The sequence below is a fragment of the Vombatus ursinus genome, unplaced genomic scaffold (assembly GCF_900497805.2).
Source record: "Vombatus ursinus unplaced genomic scaffold, bare-nosed wombat genome assembly UNPS02014859.1, whole genome shotgun sequence".
Classification (NCBI taxonomy): Eukaryota; Metazoa; Chordata; class Mammalia; order Diprotodontia; family Vombatidae; genus Vombatus; species Vombatus ursinus.
Window position 1 is genome coordinate 4741271 of NW_020954637.1, and position 17141 is coordinate 4758411.

At 38.0% G+C, this 17141-nt stretch overlaps 1 protein-coding gene across 5 annotated transcripts in view; it reads left to right on the plus strand.

Moving 5' to 3' along the window:
- EIF4G3 (eukaryotic translation initiation factor 4 gamma 3) overlaps positions 1-17141 on the plus strand; it is a 240781-nt gene that overhangs the window by 105069 nt on the left and 118571 nt on the right. The gene's annotated exons all lie outside the window — the stretch shown is intronic.

Sequence of the window (17141 nt, forward strand, 5' to 3'; positions counted from 1 at the left end):
TAGTAAAGAAGAATTAGAACCAATAGGAGAATCCTCAAGAAAGAAGAAACAAAACAGAAGAGAGGGGAAAAAAAAAAGAGCAAATAGCATGCTTCCATCTGCATTCAAACTCCATAGTTCTTTCTCTGGATGTGGACAGCATTTCCCATCATGAGACTTTTGGAGATGTCTTCAGAGTCTGTCAAAGTTAGTCATCATCTGTGCCTCTGTTTTGCAGGGTTTTTGGTATAAATGAAGATTGTCCTTTGTCAAAGACTTTTTCTGGATCTACTGAAATAAGAATTTTGGCTTTGGATATTTTTGTTTTATTATGATTAATTATGTTGATTGTTCTTTGAATGTTGAACTATCCTTTCATCTCTGGTATAAATCCAACTTGATCATAATGTATAATTTCTTACAATTGCTATAGTCTGGCAGGATTTTAGCAAAAAGAATTTTTAATCTATTCATCAAATATTTTGGTCTATAGTTCTCTTTTGTTTTATTCTTCCCTGGTTTAGGTTTTAAGACCACACTATTCTCATGAAAGAAGTTTTGTAGAGTTTTTTGTGGAGTTGCTTTCTTTTTCAGTTTTTGATACTAATTGCTCTTTAAAAGGTCAGTATAATTCTCCTGTGACTCCATTGGACTGAGGGCTTTTTCTTTGATAATTCCTTTGTAATAATTATTTTTTGTCCTTTTTTTGATTAGATTGTTTAAGGGCTCAGTAGTTTGAGTGTTTTATATTTGGAAGGTATCCCTCTCTTCTGTGTTATCTGTTTTGTTAATGTAGAACTATACATAGGACAGACTCTGATAATTATTTTTATTTCTTCTAGTATATTGTGATTTCATCTTATTCATTTACTAATTTTAATTTGATTCTGTGGTCTTTTAAAAAATCAAATTGGCTAAACGTTTATTGATTGTATTAGTTTTTTTCAAAGAACCAGGTTTTAGTTTCCTTTATTATTCCTATCATTTTTTGGGATTTCTACTTTACCTATTTCTCTTCTAATTTTCAGTATCTTTTCTTTTATGCTTATTTTGGGCTTATTTGTACAGCATTCACTATTGCCATCTTCTGTCCTCTTTGCCAAGTTGCTGGGCATGAGATGGTTTAAATTCAGATTTCTCCAAGGAGTCATTTGATTGAACTTTGGAGAAGGCCCATTATTACGTATCAGTATCACACATGGACCCAGCACCTTGAGTCCTATTTTGTCCATATCCTTTGACCACTTTCCTGTTGAGGGATGCTTTAGAATGTGAATGAATGAGTGAAAAAACATTTTTAAACACTGAGTACATACAAAGCACTGGGGCTACAAATACATTTTCATAGGCGACACAAGCCACGAAGGCTGGACGCATAGGAAGGCTAAGGCTAAGGCTAACCTGCCTACATGTGACGGGTGGTTCATCTTGCCTGGATGGTAACAGGGTAAATGCATCCTTTTTGGCATCACTGCAGTGAACAAACCCAGGTCTCCCTCTGATGTTACATTCTCTGCCAGCGCCAGTGATTTGGAGAGGTTTTCTAAGGGTTAGCTGCTCAGAGGGCAGAAAACCACTGCTCTCCCTGGCTTTGGGTATTTGTGTCACTTGCTGTGGATGTTGTGTATCAGATTTTTATCAGAGACATTTGATTAGTTGTTTCCACATTTCTCTCTCTCTTCTTTTCCCCCCCAAACTGAAAGCTACATTGATTTTGTTCCTGTTAAAGGCTTTTCAGTTTCACTTGCTCCAAACTGTATATTTCATTATATGTGATCTCCTTTATCCCATGTTTGGATAAGAAATCTCCCACTATAAAATGCAAATTAAAAACAATTGAGCCTTCACTCCCTACAGATTGAAAAAAATAATAAAAGAGGAGAATAGTTGGTGTTGGAGAAGTTGTAGAAAGAATTACCCCTTGTTATTACTTCCTTGATAATGATTATTTAACCTTTGCTTAAATACCTTAAATGATGTGGAAATTGCTTCCTCAGAAAGTTGAATGAATTAGTCTATGTAATGTAGCTTCTTCCATTGTTATTCAGCTCTAATTGATACTTAACTTTGACTTAACTTTGACTTAGGTTGAGCAGAATTCTAATTCTTTGTCATTTATACCTATTGGTATTAATTTTTCTTTATGGAGCTAAGCAGAAAATAAATCTATACCCTATCATGGAACAAACTCTCAAATACTTGAAAACCACAGTCATATTCTCTGTCTTCATTTTTCTACATTAAACATCTCTACTTGTTTCAGCTGATCTCTAGAATGAGAGTTATTTCTAATCATTTTGAACAGTTTTTTCCTCCCAAACCGATTATTAATTGTTTATCTACTACATGTAATTATTGTTGTTTTATTACATAATGCTATTCTATTACAAACCAAGGTCATAGGATCACATCAGTTTGTAACCCATGCTATATCACATTGAACCCTTAAGAACCGTTGAGGAATATAGTTAGGCTGAGAGCAGATATATTGGCACTCATGCCTAACTACCTCCTGTTTACAGTCATTGCTGATTACACACACACACACACACACACTCTCTCTCTCTCTCTCTCTCTCTCTCTCTCTCTCTATATATATATATATATATGTATAAAATGTGTGTATATGCTTTATATATAAACATATTTATGATAAATCTTAGAGCCTAAATTAAGGGGCAAATTTTAGTCCAGATTACTAACTGTTAAATCATCCATGAGTTGTGACTATTTGTGATATAACTGTAAGAAAAGTACCCATATATACAAAATCTGATTCTTTTATTTCTCCCAGTGCCAATCACAGGGTTATATGTATAGGAGGTGCACAATAAATGTTCCTTGAATTGCAAAAAGGGGAGGGTAGCTAGATGGTGCAGTGGATAGAGCTTTGGCCCTGGAGTCAGGAGGACCTGAGTTCAAATCTAGCCTCAGTCACTTGACACTTACTAGCTGTATGACCCTGAGTAAGTCACTTAACCCCAATTGCCTCACCGGGGGCGGGGGGGGGGAAGAAAAGAAAAAAAAAACTGTTGAGGAAGCAGCATGAGGAAGAAAAGTCAGAAGTGAAGAGTCCAGGGGACCCACATTCAGCTCCAGGCCTGCTGCTCCCTCTCTGAGTGACCCAAAGAGCACATGTGTTCACTTGTCTGGGTCCTCGATATCTCATTGGAAGAAGGAGGGAGCTGAGTTGAGTGACAGGTCTGTGTTCCCGTGGCCCTGTGATCCTTATGTGCAGATGACACCTGGGTTGTACCCAGTACTTGACTTTCTGTCATCTTGCATGGCATGTTGGGGGCCGGCCTGGTGGATAGCTACCTGGACTGGGATTCAGAGAGCACCAAATCCAGATACTGTCTCATGCTTACTACCTGTATGATCTTGGGAAAATTTATTTTAACCTGTTTCCCACTAACAGGAGCCCCTGAGTCATAGGTGGTTGTGAGGATGAAATTATATCATACAAGCCTTTGGCAAACTGTCAAGTGTTATATAAGTAACTGTTAGAGTAGGAGTGGGGCAAGTATGTATTATTCCCATTTTAGAGATGAGAAAATTGTTTCCAGCAAAGGTCACATGACTCGTCAGTGACAGAGCCGAAATCCAGGGCCGGGCCAGGCCCGTGGACTCCAAAGATCCTGTTCTAAGACCCACCCCGCTTGGACTCTTTCTCAAGTTGACCTGAACTTCTCATCTACCAAAGGAACACAACTGAGTGAAAAGCTTTGTTCTCCAAATCCAGCATCAAACATAAACATGCCAAAGAGGGTTCCATGTAGATGAGGGATTCTTAACTTGCTTCCATAAACTTGATTTTGAAAAAATATTTTGTTGGATGCATTTCAATGTAATTGGTTTTGTTTTTATCCCTATTTATTGCCTTACATACATTTAAAAGCATTACTCTTAGAAGGGGTCCACAGCCTTCACCAGACTGACAGAGGGGTCCAAGCACAAAGAGGGCTAAGAACTGGTGCTGTACATATTAAGGACCTCCAGATGCTCTTGTTTTTAGATGACATTGTCCTGATTTACCAAGCCCTGAAGAGCTTTTGCACAATGCCTAGCACAGAGTAGGTACTTAACAAATGGTGGTTGCTTGAATGGAACATTGCAGATCTTTCTAAAGGAGAACCATAATCACTCTGTAAAGAGTTTTATGCAATCATATTCATACAGAAGAAATAAAATGAGTGCTTGTTACGTAGACAGTAGTATGACTTTAGATAGACAACCGTGTAATTTGTTGATGAGTATATGTATACACACACACACACACACACACACCCCACACATTTGTATGTATCTTGATCCAGCCTTAAAAATGGACAATAATACTGGACTGTGTTAGCTTTGGCAAATTGTAAAGTTCTTTTAATCATATCCCCCCCCCCCCGACTTACCGAGTCCATTGTGTATGTTATCCAATTTAAGCCCCACAACAACTTTGTGAGGAGAGTTTGTTTTCTAGATGATGACACTGGAGCCTGATGGTTAGGTGCCTTGCCCATGATCACATATCCCTAGTAAGTGGCAGAGGCAGGATTTGGCTCCAGGTCTTCCTCATTGTGATTGTAGCATTGCGTTCACTTTGCTGTATTTCATATTTAGTCAGCAAGCATTTATTAGTACATTTCACCATCCACATCCCCTGAAATCTGCTGTAGAAACCTATGAGGTCTAATGAGCTTTTATTTTAATTATCAAGTGAAATAAACTAATGCATGGACCAGTTCATTCCTGTAGAATTAGAGTCCAAAATTCAGCATGAATATAAATATATTTTAAGGCTTTCTCTGTGTGTATGTGTGTTTATCCATAGGATTTAATGCTTTAAGGGGCCTTAGGGATGATCTAGTCCAATATCCTTATTTGTCCTATAGAGGACAGATGAATTGCTAAAGAAGCATGGGTAACAGTGAGCATTTGAACCCAGGCATATACAAAACATACCAGTTCTCCTTCTTGAACCAAATTTTATATTATTTGTATTTCCTTTATATTTAACTGATAACATTCTTGATTAGTCATAAGTTTCTTTCTAGAAGCTTAAGTTAAAAAGGCATGATTTCATATTTGTAGCTTCTGAACCATGTGATCCTTACTCCTTTTAGGCAGATTGTTGTGATAAAAACTTATCTTCACCTTGAAAAAATTTTGTTTTGTTTTTCAATTTAAAAAACTGCCAAGCCTGGGGGGAGTTGAGTCACTTTCTAGGCTGTCATTGGATTGCATCTGACTGGATTAGAGCAGGTAAGACATTATAAAGAAAAAAAGGAAAATTTTGCAGGTAAAAATGCATGCATCCCTCATCAAATCATCTTAAACTTCTCTGTGATAATAATAATAATAGCTCACGTTTTATAATAGCTAATAAGAATAGCTAGTATTTATGTAACACCTTAAGGTTTAAAAAGCTCTTTATAAATATTACCTACTTTGATCCCCACAGCAACCCTGAGAGGTATGTGCTATTATTGTTCCCATTTCACAGATGAAGAAATTGAGTCAGAGGTTAAGTGCCTTGTCCAGAGTCACTCAGCTGGTAAGTTATCTGAGGCTTAATTTGAACTCAGATCTTTCCTGACTCCAGATCTTGTACTCTCGTACTGTTCCATCTGGCAGTCTGCATTGTCATAGTTGTGAAGAAATTTCCTCAAAACAATCTTAGATCCATACGTATATGTCAATATACAGGGTGTCCCAAAAGTTTTAGTTCGGTTTAAAGCTTTAATAGCTTAAATATTAGGAAATTGAAAACACTGAACTTAACCTTATTAATTAAGTTTTCAAATGCATTAGCATACAACATTTGGAATACTGTGTATATAAAAGTGTGAGTATACAACCATCTTACACATGTGGAAAATGAAATTTGGTTGATTTGCCCAGTGTTTCAAAAACTAGTAAGTCTAAGGCTACAACCCTGGTCTTCTCACTCCAATTCCAACATACTCATTATAGCATTCTGCCTCTTGGATTTGTAATGAAGGAAAGATTAGTTGTTTAGAGGGCTTGTTTGCCTCCAGCACACACTTCCATCAATCAATCAATAACCAATCCTTTATTAAGTGTTTATTATGCACCAAACACTGTGCTAAGTACTGAAAATGCAAAGAAAAAAATAAACAGCCCTTGCCTTCAAGGAGCTGGCATGATAACAGGGAGACCGTAGGTATGTAAATAAGTACATACAATAGACATGAAGATAGAACATAACAATGTTAGCAGCTGTGGAGACATGGAAAAGCCTCCCCTCAGAAAGTGGAATTTCAGCTAAATCTTGAAGGAAACAGGGATTCATGGACAGGGACATGAAGCTTGAGGCTTGGAGATAGTGGTTGAAGTGTCATGTATGAGATGTTCTCTACAAAAGGGGGAGGGGAAAAGAACCGAATTGCTAGCATCAAAAATTAAAAAGAAGAATTCACAACAGATGATGAAAGTAGAGGATGTTATTAGAAACTGTTTTGCTCAGCTATATGCCAATTAAAACCAAGAACTTAAATGAAATAAATATTTCAAAATGAATCCTGGAGTGACAGAAGGATGGGGTGAAACAATTTTCTATCACAAGACAACTTAGAGGGTTGGCAGGAAAAATCTGTCCTAATGAGATAAGAGTGGAGCACGGTTCAGTGCAGGCCGTACCCCAGCAAGCCAGCAGCAGATCTTAGGGACAACTGAAAGCACAGTGGAGGCTTCCAGAATCTCATCCCACAGATAGTAAGAAGGTCAGACAATCAGTAAGAAGGAGATTACAAGGGAACTTTTGCATTGCACTGGGTTTAAGACTCTGTTACACTGCCCATACGAGGTTCTGGGTCACAGCCCCAGCACAAGGAGGAGCAATAGCACAGCAGAGTGTGTGGCTGCAGGGGAGTGGGAACCATGGTCACAGTTCCAGGGCAGAAAAGAATGCTTGTGGTCACTTACAGACCACAGCATGAGCCAAGAGAGCAAGTTACCACACTGCTCCTTAGATTATACCACCTTGGAACAACTGAAAATTTAACGTACCCCCAGAACTAGGTCTAAAAACTTCTATGAAAAGCCTGAAACTTGGGGCAATGCTTCCTCCACCCCAGGAGCAGAGCCCAACTTTAATATAAAGTTAAAAGTCAAGAAATGGATTGGAAAAATGAGCAAACAACAACAACAACAAAAGAACCTGACCATAGAAAATTACTATGGTGATAGGGAAGCTCAAAACATAAACTCAGAAGATGACAAAGTCAAAACAAACAGCTCCATCCACATCTTCAAAGAAAAATATGAATTGGTCTCAGACCCAAAAAGAATTCCTGGAAGAACTCAAGAAGGATTTTAAAAATTGGGTAAGACTGGTAGAGGAAAAACTGGGGGGAAAATGAGAGTGATGCAAGAAAATCATGAAAAAAGAGTTAACATCTTGGTGAAGGAGGCACAGAAAAATACTGAAGAAAATAACACCTTAAAAAACAGACTAGACCAAATGGTAAACAAGGCACAAAAATCCACGAAGAAAAGGGCTCCTTAAAAAGTAGAATTGACCAAATGGAAAAGGAGATGCAAAACCTCACTGAAGAAAATCATTCCTTAAAAATTAGAATTAGGCAGGTGGAAGCTAATGACTCCATGAGACATCAAGAAACCATAAAACAAAGTCAAAAGATTAAGACAATTAAAGAAAATGTGAAAAAAAAATTGGAAAAACAACTTACCTGGAAAATAGATCCAGGAAAGATAATTTAAGAATTATTGGACTACCTGAAAGCCATGATCAAAGAAAGAACCTGGACATCATCTTTCAGAAAAATTATCAAAGAAAACTGTCCTGATATCCTAGAACCAGAAGGCAAAATGAAATGGAAAGAATCCACTGATCACCTCCTGAAAGAAATCCCAAAATGGAATCTCCCAGGGAATTATAGCCAAATTCCAGAACTCCCAGGTCCTGGAGAAAACATTGCAAGCAGCCAGAAAGAAACAATTCAGATGTGGTGGATCCACAATCAGGATCACACAAACGTTAGTAGCTTCCACATTAAAGTAGTGGCAGGCTTTTGAATGTGATATTCTAGAGAGCAAAGAAGCTAAGATTACAAACCGAGAATCACCTACCCAGCAAAACTGCATGTAATCCTTCAAGGGAAAAAAAACTGGAATGAAATAGAAGACTTTCAAGCATTCCTGATAAAAAAAGACCAGAGCTGAATAGAAAACTTGACTTTCATATACAAGACTCAAGAAAAGCATAAAAAAGTAAATGGGAAAGAGAAATCATAAGGGATTCAATAAGGTTAAACTGTTTACATTCCAACATGGGAAAATGCTACTTGTAACTCCTAAGAACTTTATTGGGGCAGTTAGAAGGAGTATATATATAGAGGGCACGGATATGAGTTGACTATGATAGGATGATACCTAAAAAAAATAAAATTAATGGGTGATAAAGAGGAATGCACTTGAGAGAAGAGGGAAAAGAGAGGTAGAATGGGGTAAATTATCTCACAAAGAAGCATGAAAGAGTTTTTACAGAGGAGGGGAAGAAACAGATAGCACTTGAATCTTAATCTCATTAGTTATTGGCTCAAAGAGGGAATAACATACACACTTGGGTATAAAAATCTATCTAACTTTACAGAGAAGGGAGAGCGGGGCTGATAGAAGGGAGAGCTTTTTGAGGAAAGCAGTGGTCAGAAACAAAACACTTGAGAAAGAGACAGGTTGAAAAGGGGGGAGAGAAGCATAAACAGGGAAAATAGGATGGAGGGAAATACATAGTAATCAAGACTGAAATTTTTTTACAATTTTCTCTGAAAAGGGCCTTATTCTCAAATATTTGGAGAACTGAATCAAATTTATAAGAGTACAAGTCATTCTTCAGTTGACAAATGGTGAAAGGATATGAACAGGAAATTTTTAGATGAAGAAGTCAACGCTATCTATAGCCATATGAAAAATTATCTAAATCGCTATTGATTAGAGAGATGCAAATTAAAACAACTCTGAGATACCATTTCACATCTATCATATGGGCCAATGTGACAAAAAAGGAAAACAATAAATGTTGGGGGGTGATTTGGGAAAATTGAGACACTAAAGCACTGTTGGTGGAGTTGGTGAACTGATCGACCATTCTGGAAAGCAACTTGGAACTATGCCCCAAGGGCTATTAAACCATTATACCCTTTGACCTAGTAATATCACTACTAGATCTGTATTGCAAAGAGATCACTGAAAAAGGGAAAGGACCTATATGTACAAAAATATTTATAACACTCTCTCTTTGTGGTGGCAAAGAATTGGAAATTGAGGTGATACCCATCAGTTGGGGAATGGTTGAACAAGTTGTAGTATATGATTGGGATGGAATACTATTGTGCTATTAGAAAGCCTGGAAAAACTTACATGAATTGATGCAAAGTGAACTGAGCAGAACCAGAAGACCAGTGTGCACAGTAACAGTAAAACTGTTATGACGATCAACTGTGAATGACTTAGCTATCCTTAGAAATACAATGATCCAAGACAGTTCCAGAGAACTCTTGATGAAAAATGTTGTCTGTCTGCCTCCAGAGAATGAACCGATAGAGTCTGAGTGCAGATTGAAGCATATTTTTTAAAAAAACTTTCTTTATTGTTCTTGGGGGATTTTTTGTCAGTGTTTTCTTTTACAACATGATTAGTATGGAAATATGTTTTGCATGGCTGCACATGTATAACCTATATCAAATTGCCTCCTCAAGGAGAGGGTAGGAGAGGAAGGAGGGAGAGAATTTGGAGCTCAAAAAAAAGAATGTTAAAAATTAATTTTACATGTAATTGGAAAAAAATATTTTAAAAAGAAATAACTATAGTTTAAAATAACTAGAGAATGTATAAAATACTTAGGAATTTATATATCAAAATGCACACAAGAACCATATAAAACTATAAATCATTGCAGAAATACAGACCTAAATAATTGAAGAAGTATTAATACCTTATGATTATGCTGAGTTATTATAATAAAAAATGACAATGTTACCTAAATTAAATTTACTTATCTCATGGCTTAATGATCAAATTAACAAAGGATTACTTTATAGAATTAGAAAAAAGTAACAAAATTCATATAATGTCATAAAAAGTCAAGAATCTCAAAGGAAGTAATGAAAAAAGTGGGAATTAAGGAGACATAGCTGTGTAGCAGATTTCAGACTGTACTATTAAAAAGTAATTTTCAAAAACAATTTGGTATTGGTTCAGAAAGAGAAGCTACACAGTGGAAACACATGAATTCTACAACATTCCAAAACAAATGAGCCCTACAGGCTCGTAGTGTGCAATAAGTGCAAAGACCCCAGCCCATGCTACTGGAGTAAGGATTTGCTATGATAAAAAAAATTGCTGGAAAAATTGGGCAGCAGTATAGAGTATATTTAGATGAACATCTCGTGTCTTATGTCAACATAAGCTCCCATTGGAATATAGCCTAGATAGAAAAGGTCACATCAAAAACAATTTAGAGAAATAGAGGAAAAGAAAATGCCTGGAGGTGAGAGAGAAGGTCTTGTTTGTGCAGCAGCCAGGAGGCCCGGTGTCAGTGGGTCAAAAAGTACCCATCAGAGTGTAAGATATAAGGAGAATGGAAAGGTAGGAGGGGGCTAGATTATGAGAGACTTTGAACACCAACCAGAGAATTTTCTGTTTGCTCCTGGAGGCAGTAGGGAGCGACTGGAGTTTATTAAGTAGGGGAAGTGACATGGTCAGACCTGAGCTTTAGGAAAATCACTTTGTGACTGAATAGAAGATGGATTAGAGTAGGGAGGGACTTGAGACTGGCAGATACACAACCCCCTGACCCTGCCCCAGCAGAGTTTTGCAATAGTCCTGGTGTGAGGTGAGGAGAGCCTGCACCAGGGTAGTAGTGGTGTCAGAGGAGTTAATGAGGTGTATTCAAGAGAGGTTGCAAAGAGGAAATCGACAAACCTTCGATCTACACGGTGGGATTGATGATAAAACATGTTATCCATCTCCTCTGACAAAGAGATAATGCACTCGGTACAGAATGACACTTATTTTTTAGACATGGCCGTTGAGGAAGTTGTTTTGCTTCACTTTGCATATTTGTTACAAAAGTTTATTCTCCCCATCCCACCTCCGTATGGGGTAGGGATGGGAGGGAAAGAAAAGATATTTCTGTTAGATTAAAAAATAATAATAATAATTTTAAAAATTTGGTTTAGTGCTTGCAGTAATTCTTTTGGACCGTGGAAGTATAGTGAGATTCTCTGTTGACTGTTCAGTAACCCTGGTACTTAGTTATACAATGCTCAGTTATTCTGGTAAATTATTTCTAAGTGTTTGATGGTATATTACCAATGATTCATATCCAGTATGATAAACTAATTATAATTTCCTATTTTGTTTAACACATAAAGGAGTTCTGAGCAAATTTCTTTGTACTTGCATAATACCACATAAACTGTTGCACTGCTTGTTATCAGATTGAATGCGAACGTGAATATTTTACATTAAAATTGCTTTTTACATTGATAGGTGGTGTGCGTTTACCCCCTTTTTCTACTGTGTCATTTAAGACATCCTTTTATTCATGGTGTCCTGTGCTTTGACTTTGTCATTTCTCTAATGACCCTCCCTTCCATCCTCCCCCTCCTCCCAGCACTGTCCCCTCCAACACAGAGGTAGAGTTAAAGAAAACAAAGTGGCACATTGACCCAAGCACCTCAGAAAGACTGTTTCCATTTGCTGCAGCCATTTCCTGTCCTCCGCCCTTGGCTTGGATCTGTCTTGTGCTCCTCATCCATCTGACGTAGCGCTCTCCAAATTGTCCCACCTGACCGTCTGTTTTCAGTCATCGTCTTTCTTGACCTCTCCTCTCTCTTTGCTTGGTTGTCATGATACGTTCCTTCCTGATCTCTTTAAATGATGAGCTTCTTGAGGGCAGGGGCTCTCTTTTACCTCCTTTGTATCCCCAGTCAGCATAGTGCCTGGCAGATTAAGTAGGGGCGTTTTAAATGTTTATTGATTGATTGATTCTTCTCTTGACTATTAAACTCCTCCTCCTCCTCAGTCTTCTTTGCTGGTTCCCCAGCCATGTCACTCCTCCTAAGCACTGTGTGTTTACCAGAATGCCTTAAGTTCTCCCTTCATCCTGTCTCTTGGGGTGACCTCATCAACCCCCATGGCTTCATTCTTATCTCTAAGAAGACCACTGTCAGATCTCAATAGGCGCAGTCTCTTTCCTGAGCTTCAATCCTGTATGGTCAAATGCCTAGTGGACATTTCAAAATAGCTATCTCAGAGATATCTTAAGCCCAGCATTTCCAGAACAGCACCCCTTATAGCCTTCCTTCCAAACTTCCTAATGTCCAGCCAAACTGACCTTTTTCTCTCTTCCATACAAGTCACGGCATCTCCGTGTCTTTACCTCATAAAATCTCTCTTTTTTCATCATGACACAGATCGGGCACCATATTCCAAATGAAGCCTTTTCTGATCCTTTCAGCTGCTAGCACCCTTCCCATTTTAAATTTATTTTGCTTTTTTCTGAATGCATTTTATGTTGTAATTACTTATTTATGTACAGATTGTCATCTCCTTGAGAGTAGATGTCTCAGTATTTATATATGTGTTTCTGCAGTCCCGACCACAGTGCCTGGCACACAGTAGGAGCTTAGTAGATACTTGTTGATCACTTGATTTATCACAGTTCATCAGTGAAAAACACTAGGTGTGCAAGACTTAGAAGCAGTCTGAACAAGCCTAGTATTCTTAACCCCAAGAAGAATCTATTGGTTAAGCAGTATGATGATAAAAATCTGCAATTAAGAGAAATTGAGGCACAGAATTCCAAGCCCAGTCAGTTTATTCACAAAACTGGCCCTTGCCAGTACATGGGATCCAAGGCTCCTCAATACCACAGATGCCTCTATCAGAGCAGCTTTTCTGATAGTTATACAGAGGGACCTAAAAATAGACAGTGGCATCAGCCTGGCATTACAAAGGGGTATCTCACAATTTATATCTGGTGATAACCAGGTGGCCCTACATCTCAACCAGCATCCTTTGGAAAATCCCTGGGTTGGCACTTTCCTAGGAAGAACAGAGACCTTGCCGTCTGGTTGACACTTTTTGAGGGGGCATGCTATTGATTCTGGATCAAATTGGAATTTTGTGGGTGGAAAGCACCCAGCAGAGGGAAACCGACACTCAGGATTGTTTTCTTGGTTGTTAGGGAGACAGTTGGACAGGGTCAAGTTGTTTCTCCTTTTGGTCATTAAAGCGTGCATGAGGAAACAGTAACAGGATGAAGCGCTAGTAATGTGTCTTGCGTTACAAATAGGAAGCTTACAGCTGCAGGCCTAAGTTCAGAGAGAGTTTAAGTTCACATATTAAAGGAGAGTAACTAATACATAATAATATGATCATTAATACATAGTAAATTGATTAAGCTTTAACTAAATAATAGAAAATAAAGTGGGATATCAGTTTTTAATTCTACAGCAGCGTTATAGTATTTAAATTGTTGAGTGGCAATAGACTTTGGAGGCTGTCTCGTCTAACCCCCTCATTTTATAGAGGGACACTGAGGCCCAGGAAGGTTCAAGGAATTGCCAGAGGCCACACAGGTAGTAAATGGCTGAGCTGTCTCCATCTGGTCTAGAGGTGTGTTCTAAGTCAGGTCAGCACTTAGGAAACTGAAGATATAAGATTTGGTGTTAGCATAATTGAATAGATCTTCAGAAATTTAAATTCTCTCATTTAGCAGTTCTCATAGTTTTTGGTCTAGGAACCTTTTACATTCTTAAAAAGGATTGAAAGAAAAAAGTATTGAGGACTGACCCTGCAAAGAGCTTTTATTTTATGTGCATTGTAGCTATCAATAATTACTCTGTTGGAAATTAGAACATTTTAATATCATTGCAAAAATAGTTTTGGCCTCATGGATCTCCTGAAAGAGTCTTAGAAACACTTAGAAAACTGCTCCTTTTTAGTTTCATTAGAATTATATTAGTAAAGCAGCATCATCGATAGAGCATTAGGCCTGTAGTCAGGAAGACCTGAGTTGAAATCTAGCCTCGAATACTTACTAACAGTGTGACTCTGGGCAAGTCATTTGACCTCCTTCAGCCTCAGTTTCCTCATATGCAAAATGGAGATAATAGCCTACTTCTAGGGTTTTTATGGGGCAAAATGGGATAATATTTGTAAAGCAGTCTGTAAACCTTAACAAGCTATATAAATGCTACGTGTTATTATTGGTACAAGTAATTATCACTGTTCCCTTGTGAAGTTCATAAAGTAAACCTCTATACTCATGAATAAATGGAGGAAATTAATGAGACAGACGGATGTGTACACTGTCAGGTGAGGCCATCTTATCAGATATTTTTGCTTAATTGCTTCATTTTACCATAAATGAAGATTTAGTCTGAAGGCATCGAAGAAGTGTTTTTTTCTTTAGAAGTGGTTTTTGTTGTTCAGTCTTTTCAATCATGTCCAACTCTTCGTGACCTCATTTGGGGTTTTTGTGATAGTAATACTGGAGTGGTTTGCCATTTCCTTTTCCAGCTTATTTTGCAGAGAAGGAAACTGAGGCAAACAGGGTAAAGTGACTTGCCCAGGGCCACATAACTAGTAAGTGTCTGGGGCCAGATTTTGAACTCAGGAGGATGACAAGTCTACCTAACTCCAGGCCTGACACATAGTTGCTCCCAGAAGTGTTTGGGATGTAAAGACAAAAACATTTTTAAAAATTCTTAATGTCTCACCATGTCCTTCCTTGATAGATATTGAATACATTTTGTGGCTATCACACAATAAATAACCATTTTGAAGCATCTACTTCACGTGTTGCTATCTAATGGGATAACATAAAGACTGTTGAGACCTGGCCATTGCCCTCAAGGACCTTAAGTTTTTTTTTTTTTTTTTTAAGGTTTTGCAGTTTTATTTTTATTTTCAGTTTCAGATTTTCTCACTTGCCCTCCATCACTTCTCCCACCCATTGAGAAGGCAAGAAATAAAATACCCATTCTACATATGAAGCCACATAAGACATATTTCCACATTAGACATATTTTGAAGGGTCGGGGTAGGGGTGAGAAGCAAGAAAAATAAAGAAAAAGGTATACTTCAATATGCACACAATTCATCAGTTCTCCATCTGGAGGTGAATAGCATTTTACATGATGAGTCTTTTGGAGTTGTGGTGGATCATTGTTTTGATTAGAGTTACTACATCTTTCATGGTTAATTATTGTTACAGTTACTATTACTGTGTGGATTGTTCTCCTGGTTCTGTTCACTTCACTTTGCAATGATTCATACAAATCTTCCCAGGTTTTTCTGAAACAATCTCTCTTGTCAAAGCACAGTAGTATTCCATCACAATCATATACCACAACCTGTTCAGCCATTCCCCATTTGATGGGCATCCCCTCCATTTCCAACTCTTTGCCACCGCAAGAAGAGCTGCTTTAAATGTTTTTGTTTACATGAATCTTTTTACTTTGATCTCCTTGGGCTACAAACCTAGTAGTAATATTGATGGGTCAAAGAGTATGCACAGTTTTATAGCCCTTTGAGCTGAGTTCCAAATTGTTCTCCAGAAAGGCTGGACCAGTTCACAGTTCTACCAACAGTGTGTTAATGTATCTGTTTTCCCATAGCCCCTCCAGCATTTATCATTTTCCTTTTCTATCATCTTAGCCAATCTGATGGATATGAGCTGGTGCTGCAGAGTTGTTTTAGTTTGCATTTCTCTTACTTATTAGTAATTTAGAGCGTTTTTTCATATAACAGATTTCTTCCTCTAAAAACTTTTGACCTTTGACCATTTCTTTATTGGTGCATGACCTTTATTTTTATAAACTTGGCTTGTATTTGAGATATGAGAAACCTTGTATCAAAGTAACTTGCTGGAAAGGTCTCCCCCATTTCCTGCTTTTCTTCTAATTTTGGCTGCATTGGTTTTGTTTGTGCAAAAAAAGTTAATTTTATGTAGTTAATATTCATTTTACAATCTGCGAACCTCTCTATCTCTCTTTTGCTCATAAGTTCTTCCCTTAGCTATAGATCTGACAGGTAAATTTTTCCATGCTTCCCTAATATTCTTATGATATCGCCCTTTATGTCTAAACCATGTACCCATCTTGAGCTCATGTTGGTATTTGGTGTGAGATGTTGATCAATACCTAGTTTCTGCCAGACTGCTTTCCAGTTTTCCTAACAGTTCTATTAGTTCTTGCCCCAATAGTTGGAATCTTTGGGTTTATCTAACACTAAGTTACTGTGCTAATTGCTGCTGTATATCATGTACCTAATCTGTTTGATTTGTCAACCTCTTTATTTTTTTGCCCGGCACCAAATGTTTTGATGATTATGGCTTTGCCCAGGTCAGTCTGGAGGCTGTCTAGCCATTGTCCCACTCCCCTTTTTGAGGGTTTTGTATACAAGTCAAATGAGCTCTTACAAAGGTGGCCAGCCATCGTTGTGGGAAAATGCGTATTTTCTGGCACCGTGTCCAGTCAACACTGAGATCTGAAAGGCAACTTGGTCATTTTGTTTCATTCTCAAAATCATCTTCAGATAAACCTTTCAATGCAGAGCACCTTGAATCAAAACCCTGTGCTAGCCTATTTTTGCCTGTGATCTGCTGTCCCTTTGTAGAAGTGATTATAACCAACTTTCTTTCACTGCTTAGATGACAAGGCCACGCATGGGTCAGGTCAGTGACTTGAGGCTTTTTCGCACATAAAAACTGAATTTTGTGGGGAAAAGTCTGAGGAAATCTCATTTAAGGTGAGTTTCTAGGTTATTGGACATAAGCTGGATCGCTGTATTTCACACTAATCATGTGACCCAGACTTTAATTTTCCTAAGAATGTCCTCCTGCACCGTAGGCCTTAGGCTGGCTGGACTTATTCTTATTGGCACCCATGGGCTTAATGATCCTGGAAGCAACTGGGCCTCTTTGGGCATTAAGCTGTGGGACTTCTAGTCACCATGTGTAGTCTGTAGCCTCAGAGGCAAGTGACTCCTGGAAATCAGGTTCATTTTTCATAACTCTGAGATGAGATTCATTTTGAAAGTCTGTGTCACAGCTCTGTGATACATAGTCAGTTAACACTCCCTGCTAAATGAATGTGTCACTCATGTGTGTTTCAGTG